Source organism: Melanerpes formicivorus, unplaced genomic scaffold (genome assembly GCF_026170545.1).
Source record: "Melanerpes formicivorus ecotype bairdi unplaced genomic scaffold, bMelFor1.0.p_v2 SCAF_2, whole genome shotgun sequence".
NCBI classification, from domain to species: domain Eukaryota; kingdom Metazoa; phylum Chordata; class Aves; order Piciformes; family Picidae; genus Melanerpes; species Melanerpes formicivorus.
Window position 1 is genome coordinate 12523617 of NW_027142354.1, and position 12215 is coordinate 12535831.

The following is a 12215-nucleotide window of genomic DNA, read 5'->3' on the forward strand; positions in this document are numbered from 1 at the left end:
CCTCTGAGTATTTTCATTCCTTTTTCAGAGCGTGAAGCTAAGATTGGCATCAAACTTCATCACATTTTGAATGTGTTTCCCATCTGAACTGAGAGGCACTTGAGGAGTCTCAGTGATGTGGAGAAAAACATTTCTAATATAACTTTTCTCCTACACCCACCTTCAGCTCCTGGCCCAGCACTCTGCTCTCTTTTATTCATCAAGGCAAGGAGAAGCTAGCAGTCGGAGGTGGGAAGAGATTGGGAGCCATATGGAGCTAGAGTCACTTTGCATTATGTGTTTGTGAATAGACACAAAAGAGATAAATACTGGCATGCATAAATTCATATTTTATCAGTAAGTATTCTGGTAATTACTGTGAGAGTAATTTATGTTAAAAAAAAAGGGGAAAAAAGGTTTTTAAAGGCAAGCACCAGTCTGTTAAAGAAAAGCCCAAATCCTTACAGAGGCACGTACCAATCCTGACTTACTCTTTCCAACAAGATCCTGATGACATGAAGCAGGAGGTAGAAGCCCACTCACTGGTGCAAATAATCAAGAACCTAGAAGACTATTTCTGCCCAAAATGAGTCTCCTGGGAGCAGGGCCAGGTGACCAGCCTGGTGCCCTGGGCTGTATGTGCCCAAGCTGCTCATGCAGAGGGCAAGCAGAACTACCTGTTTTGCATGCAGTATCCTGTAAAGAGAAAGGCTATCAAAATTAAAGGATTAGCTAGTTTTGCTGTCTGTAGTTGCTGCACCTACAAACGTTCAGTTTCACTTCTCAGACTTATTCAAATTATGCAGCCCTCATGGGTCTTTGAACCTAAGTTGCAAGTCTCGGTGCTGAAGTGGATTCATTAAAAGTCTGCCAATGCATCTGACTGTGACAAACGCTTAAAAGAAAAGTAATGAAACACACTGACCATTCTTGAACCCCAGATTATGTTTGGCTTGGATCTGGTGGAAATACTTGATTTCCACTCTCTCTTCTCTCACAGTTTTCTACCTCCCTAAACTGTGACCTAAGAGTATCACACAACACAGGCAGGAGAACCGCAGAGCAAAAGTATCTGTGATAGTCACTTATTCCATTAGTCAGAAATCAAAAATTAAATGAGCCACTTCAAAAGCTAACAGAACGCAAAACTCATCACTTCCATCCAGAGGAGGCCAAAAGGCCTTATTTGTAAGTATTGATCAGAACACATGCCATGGCAGAAAGCTTCTGGATTGTGCTCGCAGCACTTAAGTATCTCTGTGTCTGAACTTGGGCAGATGGTTTGAATTTTCTAAGCTTTTTCAAAATAGAAATAAAAAACCATACCCACCTCACAGAATAGAGGCTTCATCAATGTTTCTAACTCACTCTCAGCTTCTTAAGTAGACAGTCCTGTAAAAGGGCAGAGTACCATTATTTAGGTTTGACTTCCTTTAAAAAAAAACACATTAATCTTTGTTCCTTGGCCATTTTTGCCAGATAAGAACAACTGTGGATGCAAAATCAGCATCTCTGTCTGAAGGATGGTATCAAGCTTCTGCCTCACATGTACATTTACATCATATTTCTGTATGTTCCACAATACATACCATGAGCCTATGAACAGGGTCAGGAGGGCACAAGCCAAGTGATATACATCTAACTCTGAATGCAGAACAAACAGAAATGTGGGTATTTTTAAAATCAACCCCCCTTTCTTAAGAACCTCATTTCTTCTCTGTCAGAGTCTGGTGCAACATGCAAGAAATGGCTTTCTGAGGCACTGCGGTGTCTTCTGAATCACTGCCACTACCCAAGAAAACCCCAGGAAGTGGTTTGCATGAGAAGCTGGACCCGACTTGCGTAGGTATCAGCTGATGTCAGAGTATATACAGCACAAAGCCCTAACAATATGGACATTGTGAAACCAGGCATAACTTTCTCTTATCTTCTGCAGTTTGGGAAATAATTTCTAACCCGGTGACTACAAAGCTTAGGAGCAAGACAAATGGTTAATTATTCACTGCGAGCTTCATAATTAATCTGTTTTAGGCCCAATCTTTGTATGTCCATAATAACATGAAGATCTTCAGTGAGGGAAACAAAAGCATGAGCTTTTGGACCTCCTTCTGCAAAGCAATTCATTTTTCCATAAACAGTTACTATTAAGCAAGGACAAAGCAACAAACCAGACAGCCATCTGTGTAAACCAATTTAAAAGGATGGTGACCTCATAAAATTTTTCAAACACTCTCCATTTAACTTCTGCCACCCCGTCCTGCCCCAGCAGATGCCGAGTTTGAGCAAGTTCTCGGGCAAGCACAGTGCTTCCTCCTCAGGGAAAAATGGTACTTTAGAGCTGCAGAGATTTCAAACCTGTGAATGAGCACATCAATGAAAATACCTCAGCATACATGGAAGCAAGACAACCTAACTGGCCGCCCATGCACCCCAGATGGTGTTGCCACAAAGATCTGCACCGCATTTGCTAGCTGAGCTTCCTAGAGGTATGAGGTCAAGCAAGCACAAAGGTTCAGGCCACCAAGAACAACACAATTTCTGCTGAAGTGTGTTCTTTCTTATGACCTGGAGAGAAACCTGCACAAGCATAGATGGTATTAGATAGAAAGACAAGCCTGATAGCCCTAGAGCAAAACTCAGGAATCCATGTACAGCTATCCTGTACACACCTGAGATGGCCACAGCTTCCACAAAGACTTCTGCCTCTTAAGACTTGAATCTAATGAAGCTTCAGGTAAACATGCAAAATAAAATATAAACTAAAACACTCACAAGTAGGTGCAAGTAATAAACACACAAGGCCATATCTTGGACCAGGTCACTTCAGAACTGCCTTTTACTTCATTTACTGAAGTCAATCAGAGCCACACAAGACCTGAGAGCAAGGTAATCAGGAAGATGTTGATGATATCAGACCATTGGTAGCATAACACACTGAAGTACTCAAACTCCTTTACAAAGGCACATGGACCACAAACATTACAGTATCAAAGAAAGTAACCAAATGGGTTGTGTATTCTCTTCCCATTCCCAAGCATCAGAAGAATATAACAATGTATTAACTTTAAGTGGTAGAAAAAAGCATTCACTTCCCCATTACATAAAGATTATGTTTCTAATCCAGTTAGTGCAGACATGGTAAAAATTACCTCCCACAGTGCCAAGGCTTGTTACATTGACCCTTTTTCTCTTTAGCCTGCATTTACAGTCATTACTTTACTGTTCACCTTCCACAGTGCCTTATATTTGTGTGCCTGACAGTTGTGTTTGCTTTAAAATAGCGGCTGTGAGGAAAAGGTAACTTGCCCATCTGACCCAGCATTTGTACAGTAATAACCCACTGTACATATAAAGTGACATTTCTCTAATTGGCGTTTGCTGAACACAAGGGTGTCTTCTGAAAACACAGGATTTTTTATTGGCAACCTCTTCAATTATCTCACTCTTCCTAGCACAGCGTCTCCTTACCATCATTAGAGAAGAGCAAACCACTCCTCATCACAGCCACAGTAACACTATATATCACATATCAATGAATACTATTAAAGATTAGTTTTAAAATGCAGAGTATTATTAACAGCTGTCCTGGGAATTTGTTGCAGAAAGGGAACAATCCTGACCTTTGAGTCCATGTTTAAGTGCCTTTTTGATATGCTTCAGAACAAAAGTTCAAGCTGTGCCTCATTTCAATTTGTCACATCTCATTGCATGTAAAACTGAGGAGAGAAATTCAAGACAAGCCAGACCAGCACTGTTTTCCCTTGCCTTCCGTCTTGCTGTGTCAACTGATGCTGGCACATGCAGAGTATTTCTCTGCTTCCTTCATTTTTGTCTTTCCTTGGTCACTGCTTCACATTCCTACCCATCCATCTCTAACAGCTCTCCAGTTGGCTGCCACGTTATGGCTTAGGAAACATTTAAATCTATGCTGCCCTGGCAAATGGTTAATCCTTGAAGCAAAGGCTGATTACACAATGGAGGGTCCGTGTTTCTTACGCTGCTGTGGAGATGCCATGCCTCTTCTCATGAGGCTGCAAGGAATGCACAACACTTAGTAACATACCTCTGACTTTCCATTTCTACTATATAAGCATCTTGTTATCAGCATTTATAGGGAGGGAAAATGAAAAAGGAAATTCCTGGAAGAGATTACAATTGTCCAACAAGGTTTTGCTATCTTTTAAACAGCTGAAGCATTAATTTTTTGGCGGCGCTGTCAAAAGTCTATGAGGGCTTCCTGGCTGCAGTGGAAGAAATAGTACATTTAGTTCAACTACAAGCTGTACTTTTAAAAAAATCCATATGAAAACAGACTCATTATTCATTTTTTTCTGTTAAGTTGTGGTTTTGCCCTGAAGTTTAAGTAGTAATTTTTGTAAGACCTTGCAGTTTCAAGAAAGAACTGCAACTTAGAGCTTATGCTTTAATAAACTCTTGTTTATATTACAGTCAAACCAGGACAAACAAAATACAGCTACACATGACATTTTTATAGGAAGTCAAGGAAAAGATTCATGTGTCTGAATATTTTAGTTACAGTATGAAGGCATGACTATTATTTCCTGCGAAGCCAAGCTGTAGCTTTAAAGAAGTGGAAGAAGGCTACTCTGAGAATAGAACAAGGATATATGACTCAGGCCTCTAGAGTTGCTGGATATAAATTAACATACAATTTTAATGCAAAATACAAGTATTCTGGGAATTTTACAATGGAGCAATGGCAAGACATGGCTATGAAAAAATCTGTTTGGAATCTTCAAAATACCACTGTGCTGGGTTTCTGCAAATGCTTCCCTTTGTGGTAACAAGTGCCCAAAATGTGCAGGAAGAAGGTTTGCAGTGAGACAGGCAAGAATATGACTTTTTTTTTTGAAAGTGATCATAGAACTCTATTAATTAGAATAAATAGGAAATGGCCAAAATCTATTAGGTCATCTTGTACTCAAATAAGCAAAATGTACACAGAATATTTTACAGTGTTTTCTCCAGCTCACTTTTAATTTACTCAAACTCATCAGATCTTCTATTTTTTCTTAAGATCTTCACCACAATAATTTTGTCCTTTTTTTTTAGTTAATGTAATAAACATTTTGCTTTTTTATGCATAGTTTTATTCTTTATACCTCTTTGAAACTGCTATTCCCTTCAAGGTGGCTTTGATGCCTTTGCCACTGTCATATCTCGTTTAGTATCAATCAAGTTAGAAAACGCTAAACTGAAAAGAGCAACTGATCTAATTTGCAGCCTCGCTCCCTCTGTAACCAGGAACAAGTTTCTGGTGGAACGAGATCTGAGTTCCAGGTCAAGGGGGTGATAAGTCACAGTCTCAGGCTGTGCCAGGGGAGGTTCAGGTTGGATACTAGGAAGAAGTTCTATACAGAAAGAGGGATTGCCCATTGGAATGGGCTGCCTGGGGAGGTGGTGGAGTCGCCGTCATTGGAGGTGTTCAGGAGGAGACTTGATGGGGTGCTTGGTGCCATGGGTTAGCTGTTTGGGTGGGTTGGATTGGTTGATGGGTTGGACGCGATGATCTTGAAGGTCTCTTCCAACCTGGTTTGGTTTATTCTATTCTATTCTAAATAAAGTCACCACCATTCTCATTTAAAGACAGCACATGGCCCTGAGCTTTAGAGAGCATAGCAAAACAACCTCAAAGCTTTCTATTCTCTTCACTCAATGCGATGCTTCATGAGTTGGCTACGCTAAGAAAATCCGGTTACTGTTACTTCTCCTTGCACACTAGTGAAAGAGGGTTTAAAGAGTTTTGTGTCTCTGAGTCACAGTATCACAGTATCACCAAGGTTGGAAGAGATCTCAAAGATCATCGATTCCAACCTGTCCAACCTGTCACCAGAGTCATCATAACCCCATCTCTTTCTCATTCCCAAATTACAGACTTCCAGAATAGGATTTCTGGCTGGAATTGTATATGGAAATGGAATTCTGTGGAGGAGGGAGGAGTTTCACGCTGCAGACTGATACCCTACCTCCCAAGCAAGAGACAGCAGATACCAGGATCATACGGAGTAACTTTGTATCTCCGCTGTCCCTGAATAGACATGCCACAAGCAGCATGCGGGGCAGTCTTCCAGTATACTTCGCTGTCTGAAAGTATAAGTGTACAAGAAGGAATCCTGAAGCAAGTCTTTCCATGAGCACATTGGAGTAAGTTTGTGAAAACAGAATGATGACATGATAAGGTTGCTATTATTTCTAACGAGCTGAGTAACAAATCACAACTGCACTTCAGAAAAAGAAAAGTTAGATGAGTTTCTGGAAAACTCCTCAGTGCTAAAAGTCTGTCTGCAAAGGGACAAAGTCATGACATGAAAGCACAGACAGACACATGGCAAACTCCACAGCAATCATGAACTAGTGCCTTGTACTATACTCATGTTATTAGCCATTACAGTGTCATGTAAATGCTTCACAACGGTGGTATTTTTGAAGTACCACTCTACTGTTAGGTATCTTGACGTTATCGAGGCTCCTGGGGATGTCAGTGTGTCACATTTCTTTCTCACCTCCTTTACAGCAAGTTTCCAAGCCAATCTGAACACCCTGAGAAGGGCCAAGATCTGCATTAGTCAGACCTTAACCTGGGTTGGAAGGGAGCTTCTTCCCTTGGTGTCTCCTTGTGGTATGGGACCTCTTTACCCAGGATAACCCTGTCCCTTCCCCACCACCTCAAGATTCACATATGGCTCTGTATCTGAAAATGAGAGGCTGGTAGAGAGTGCTTGTGGCTGCAAGCAGATGGACAGGGACCTGTGCTAAGTCACTGTCAGCACATCACTTGTTGAGCTGTTTGAGGTCCTGCAGGAAAAATGCTCACTTTATGGCACTGTAGAGAAATAGGGCCAAGAGCAAAAATCCCTACAGGAATTACTGTGCTGATTCTGTACAAGAAACTAAACAGGAGATGAAGAAAAGACCTTCCCACCATTCACACTAGGCGTTGATGCTGGACTACTAACATAAAAGAGGCACCTTCTTATCTGCCACAGTGCACAGACTTCACCAGCAATATCCTCCTTGCCTCTTCTTCCCTGTGTGCAAACAAATTAGTGGATTCTTCTCAAACTAACTTGATGCCAGGGTAACATTTACAAATCTATTATCTTACTGACAGCCTGGTCCTGAATCTCCCTCACGCAGTAACTGGCTGCTTGCAGGAAGGACTGAGCTGATGTGCAAAGGTTGTCAGGCACAAAGCATACAGGAAGAGCTAAGGTGCTATCTGATTCCATCCACATTACTGTACACAGTATCATCAAAAAGATGGAAAGCTCTTCATTTATCTTAGCAATTGAATGAAAATGAAGTACCACAAAAAAGAGATACCAATGCATTTTTTTCCTTTGCCAACTGTTCTTTACATTCTATTTTCCTTATACTATTTCACTGCATTGCTTCTCTTTCTCTTCATTTTTTATTACTTTACTCACAACAAACATCAACAATGTTTTTGAGTAACTCATTTTTCCTGCAAAATGTCTAAATGAGGCAATGGCTAACCCATATTTCCTTCATGACCCTTGAAGAAACAAAACCCAAAGCAAACCAATGAAACTATCCAAGACCTTCCCTTCATCAGTGTGTCAAAAGGATGGGGCTAGACTCCTCCCATTGGTGCCCAGCGACAAGACTAGGGAAGTGGGCACATGCTGCAAAACAGGAACTTCCATCTGAACATAAGGAAAAAATTATTTACTTTGAGGGTGAAACAGCACTGGAACAATCTGCCCAGAGAGGCTGTGGAGTCTCCTTTGCTAGAGATACTCAAAACACATCTGGGTGTGGTCCTGGTCAACCTGCTCTAGATGAACCTAGCAGGTGGTTTGGACGAGATGATCTCCAGAGGTCCCTTCCAAACCCTGCCATTCTGTGATTCACACAAGCTGACCAAAATTGGGGTTTCCTGGTATCTAGGAACTGGTTCAATTAATGAAATTAATTAATGTAATTAATGTAAACACAAAGATCACCTTGAGAGATCAAGTATTTCACACTATAAAATTATTTTGAACTAACACAATCAAAACATATTGCATGCCCTAAAGCAGTGGAATCACTAATTTGCCTGATACTTCAGAATATTTTTGCAACATATAACTGGCTCACAGTAGCAACATTCCTCTACTTGCATTAGTGATTTCACTAACAACTGAGCAGCACTGCCTGCTCCATATACCCACGCTTCAAAGAAAACAGTGCTGTCAGAAGGGAGGGCCATGGTGAAGGTGAGCTTTGTATCACCTTTGTTGTTCTTTCCATCTCAGGGCACCTCTTTATTCTCAAGAGTATGTAAGCATTGAGAATACTCTGTCAAAACTATTATATATTGATTCATTGTTTATGACCCTCAACAATTATCTGACACTACAGCAGCTGTACAGAGCATGCAGTCACAGATTTAACAGGTATGAGAGAGAGAAGCTGAATTTAATCTTTAAAAAAAAAAGTTCAAAATGAAGCCCCTGATATTCCTGTGTCAGATTCAGTCTCTATTTTCACCTCCTACGTATGGTAATTACAGCCGTGTGCCCACTGGGAACTGGTTGCACACTGAAACACCTCCATGCTTTGCAGGAGTAGGGAAAGATTGCTGGTGGACTTATTAAAAGATGAAACAATAGATGCTTTGAATTCCAGTGAATGTGAAGTATCCCTTGCTCACGAGACCTAATTATTTTAAATACCAAGATGAAATATCTAGTTAGCCATTGTCCAGGGCAGCTGACAAGGTTTTAAAGGTGACCACTGAATAGGCAAAGTCTCCTCAGGAAAAACAAGGCTTTAGCCACCACAGCATCATTCCTCAGTTCAAGCAATTCAAGCAGAACTGGGTTCCTGCCCTTAAGACACTGAAGTGAACAGAGTGTAGGCATATGGCCCCAAGCATCCACCTGGCATGACTTCACCACAGGATCAACATCTAAATTACTTTGCTCCCAATGCTGCATCTCTATCACAGCACACAGGGAGTTACCTACACCTATTGCCACACCTCACTTTGGGCTTCATCCCTCTGCCTTGCAGACAGCTCCAGTGTCAAGCAGTAGCAGGCAACTTGCTAATGCTTCTCCTAGCAGATGACAGCTCTTTCTGAAATGTTTTGAAGGCCTGTGGAGTCCTTCTGGAAAGCTGCTGGTGGTGAGCTTTCCCACAAACACTGTAAATGAAAGCTAACTTTAAATACTATCACTGCCTTAAAATACAATCCCCCTAAAAAAGGGAGGAAAGGAGGTCAATATTAGCCCAAAGATATTAATGTGTGGCTGGGCATAATGATTCCTAGAAAGTTGTGACAAATAATGCATATAGCAACAGTCTTACATTTTCTAAGCACAATATCCCATGAAAATTCACTTAATTTTAATGCAAATGACTTGAGATTCATCAGGCTTTGTGTGCTTAACTTTTTTTAGATTTTGAATTATATAACCAGTTTGTCATGAATCACAAAGTCTTACTGAAGTGACTGCACACACACACACACAAAGTAGAATCACAGGAAGAATATACTTGTAAATCACAGTTCAATGAAAACTTTTTCACTCCCTCCTCTGCCTTCATCTTTCAAGCCTACTTTTAATTGCCACTTCTCTTCCTACTACTTCTGTTGAATACAGCTCTTAACTAGCACTCTACAAACCAGAGAGCAGATGAGGAGACTTGCTTCAGACCCAGTGTGTGTGCTGTATCTGCAAGGAATGGAAAGGTATGCACAACCTGTATCCCTCAGAGTGAGGGCATCCACACTGTCACAGCACATGCATTGCCTTCTGCAGGCAGCTTTATGTAAGCACTGTGTCAACAAATGCACAGACGTGGGTTAACTGGCTCCTGCAGGAAGCCTGGTTTCATTCATTAACTACAACCTCTGGGCTAGTACACATGGAGGAGGAGACACACGGGCAAATTGAAACAAAGCTCCTGTTTTCCCTCTGAAAGTTTTCAAGTCTCGAAATACTGCACAAAACTCAATCTGCTGTCAAGCAAGAGTAGGCACTCAAGGGAGGCAGAGCCGTGTGAGAGTTTCTGAGCCCAGCCCATGCAGAGGGCCACCTGCCAACAGGAAGAAGTGGTGAGGAGGAATTTGGATCCAGCAGCTATCCTCCTTTAGCCAAACAATGCTGCATGATAAACAGCGTTAAGGACTTTTTTTAATCGTCAGTCACATCAAAAGCATCCATGTCTGTCATTCTTACTCCCTGGTTGTCAGGAGAATGCTTGAGAGACTTCAGAGCTTGAGTTCACAGACAGCTATCTCCTGTTTCCTATCACAGTTGTATGCAGGGGACTGAGCTCGGGAGAGACAGGAAGAACAGGGGGGAAAGAGGAAGAAATGACAGAGTGCCTTGCTGTAGGGCTGACTCAGGCTGCTAAATTCATCACAGGTAGCACTCACAAAAATCTTGTAGCTGTCTTGCAGCCTTATTTCACATGTCAGCCACTTACAGAAAGGCAGGGTGAAAGGAGAAAGAGGGAATAACTCCTCAATATCCGCAATCTTTATTTTCATAATGTGAAGTACTGAACACCAGGAAATGAACTATGACTGCACGCTCAGTGGGTCACTGTGGCAGGTGCAACTTAACCTTAAACCCACAAAGCCTACTGCACCTTCAGATTAAACCCAGACAGCACCTGGGTTAAGCACTCCAATAAATCCACTCATTGCTCATGGGCAGTAACAAAAAGGGTTAAGAAAACAACCAAGCTGCAGCTAAAATTCCACAGAGCTGCAAACTGCTCGTCTCCCCGGGATAAAACAGAACAACCAACTGCCCTAAAGATCCGCCAGTTAAACACATTCAAACGCCACTGCCACCGGCAGACACGTATCGCTGGAGAGCTCGGGAGAGTCCGGCAGAGCATCACGGTCGCTTGGTGGTCCCCCGGCACCGTCACTTCCCCGGCGCCTGGGGAAGCGTACCTTTCGGCTACGCGCCAGAGCTGCCTTCACTGCCTCGCAGCTGAGGAACCCCCCTCTCCTTCCTCCCCTCCTCGTCCCCCACCCGCTGAACACCCAGTATCTGGGTACTACCTGCGATTATCAGCAGAGTCATCCTGTGTCTTCAGACATTCAAGGAATTTAACAGGCTGGAAATTCCTGTTGTCCATTATTTGAGGTCACAGATAAAAGCTAAACAGCAGCCGTGACTCCCATCAATCATAAGTCACTCGCTGATAGAATGTATGGTAGGAGACCTACTGATGTAAGCTAGTCACCAGAGAAAATACCCACTGATGACGCATATCCAGGCACAAAAATAGTTACAGGGCCCCCAAAGGGATTATTCAACAGCCTACATTTAGATATTCTTACAAGAGACCCGCAGTCAGTTTGCTGCTGTTAGATGGCTGGGGAACGTTGAAGTTTAAGTTTCCTCAGCAGACATAACCACAAATAGCTGGTTTAAATAAGCTACTGCAATTACAAGCTGTTTTGTAAATTTTAACAGTGTATTATAGGGATTAAGTCTAAACAGAATCACTGGCTATAAAATGCTGTATAGCCTTTGCTCTTACTATTTACCAATTCTTCCTGTATGTTAGCCAGAAAGGAAAAGCACATTATAAAATTAATTCATGAATAATCCAACTAATGTCCTTGTGCTACCCAAAAAAAGCAAAGTTTGTTCTTAAAAACATACCAGCATATGTGAAATGGTGAGGGATGTTTTGGTGACACTTCATCATTATCTGGATCAGCTTCTTTGTAAAATATGTTTGGCTTATTTCTCACCCCTGTTTGGCATTTACTCATCTACTACTAAAAAAAAGGACCTGAATAGTTACTCTTTCTTCCTCAAAACAAAGCCATGTAAAGGTAAATTATCAATGACATGCAAAACCATGTACCATGCACCAGCTTTGAGCAGGGGCTGGAAAGATGATCCCTAGATGTCCCTTCTAGCCTAAATTACTCTATGATTCTCAGCAATAGTTTTGGGGTTTTTTTGTTGGGTCTTTTTAGTTGTTTTGTTTGGGTTTTGGTTGGTTGGTTGTTTTGTTTAATCCTTCAAATTAACCAATCAGCTGGTAATCCCACAATACTTCTGCCTCCTTCACACTTACTCAATTGTTTTATGTCCTCACAGCAACCAAACTTACTAGGATATAACTGAGCCACTAACACTGCTGATGGCAAAACACTGAATGCATTTCTGGCAGTATTAGATATTTTTTTCTAATTAACTGATTTTAACATCCAAGGCCCCTTTTCA

General features: G+C 41.7%; 1 protein-coding gene across 3 annotated transcripts in view; it reads right to left on the minus strand.

Annotated features, from left to right (window-relative positions):
- Window positions 1-12215, minus strand: part of HIVEP2 (HIVEP zinc finger 2) — a 152700-nt gene that overhangs the window by 82214 nt on the left and 58271 nt on the right. For 2 of the 3 annotated variants that reach the window (XM_068150816.1, XM_068150826.1), the window contains one exon: window positions 1310-1371. The exons of the other annotated variant lie outside the window; for it this stretch is intronic. The gene's annotated coding sequence lies outside the window, so the exon portion shown is untranslated. The remainder of the gene's footprint in view (window positions 1-1309; window positions 1372-12215) is intronic. 3 annotated transcript variants of the gene reach the window in all.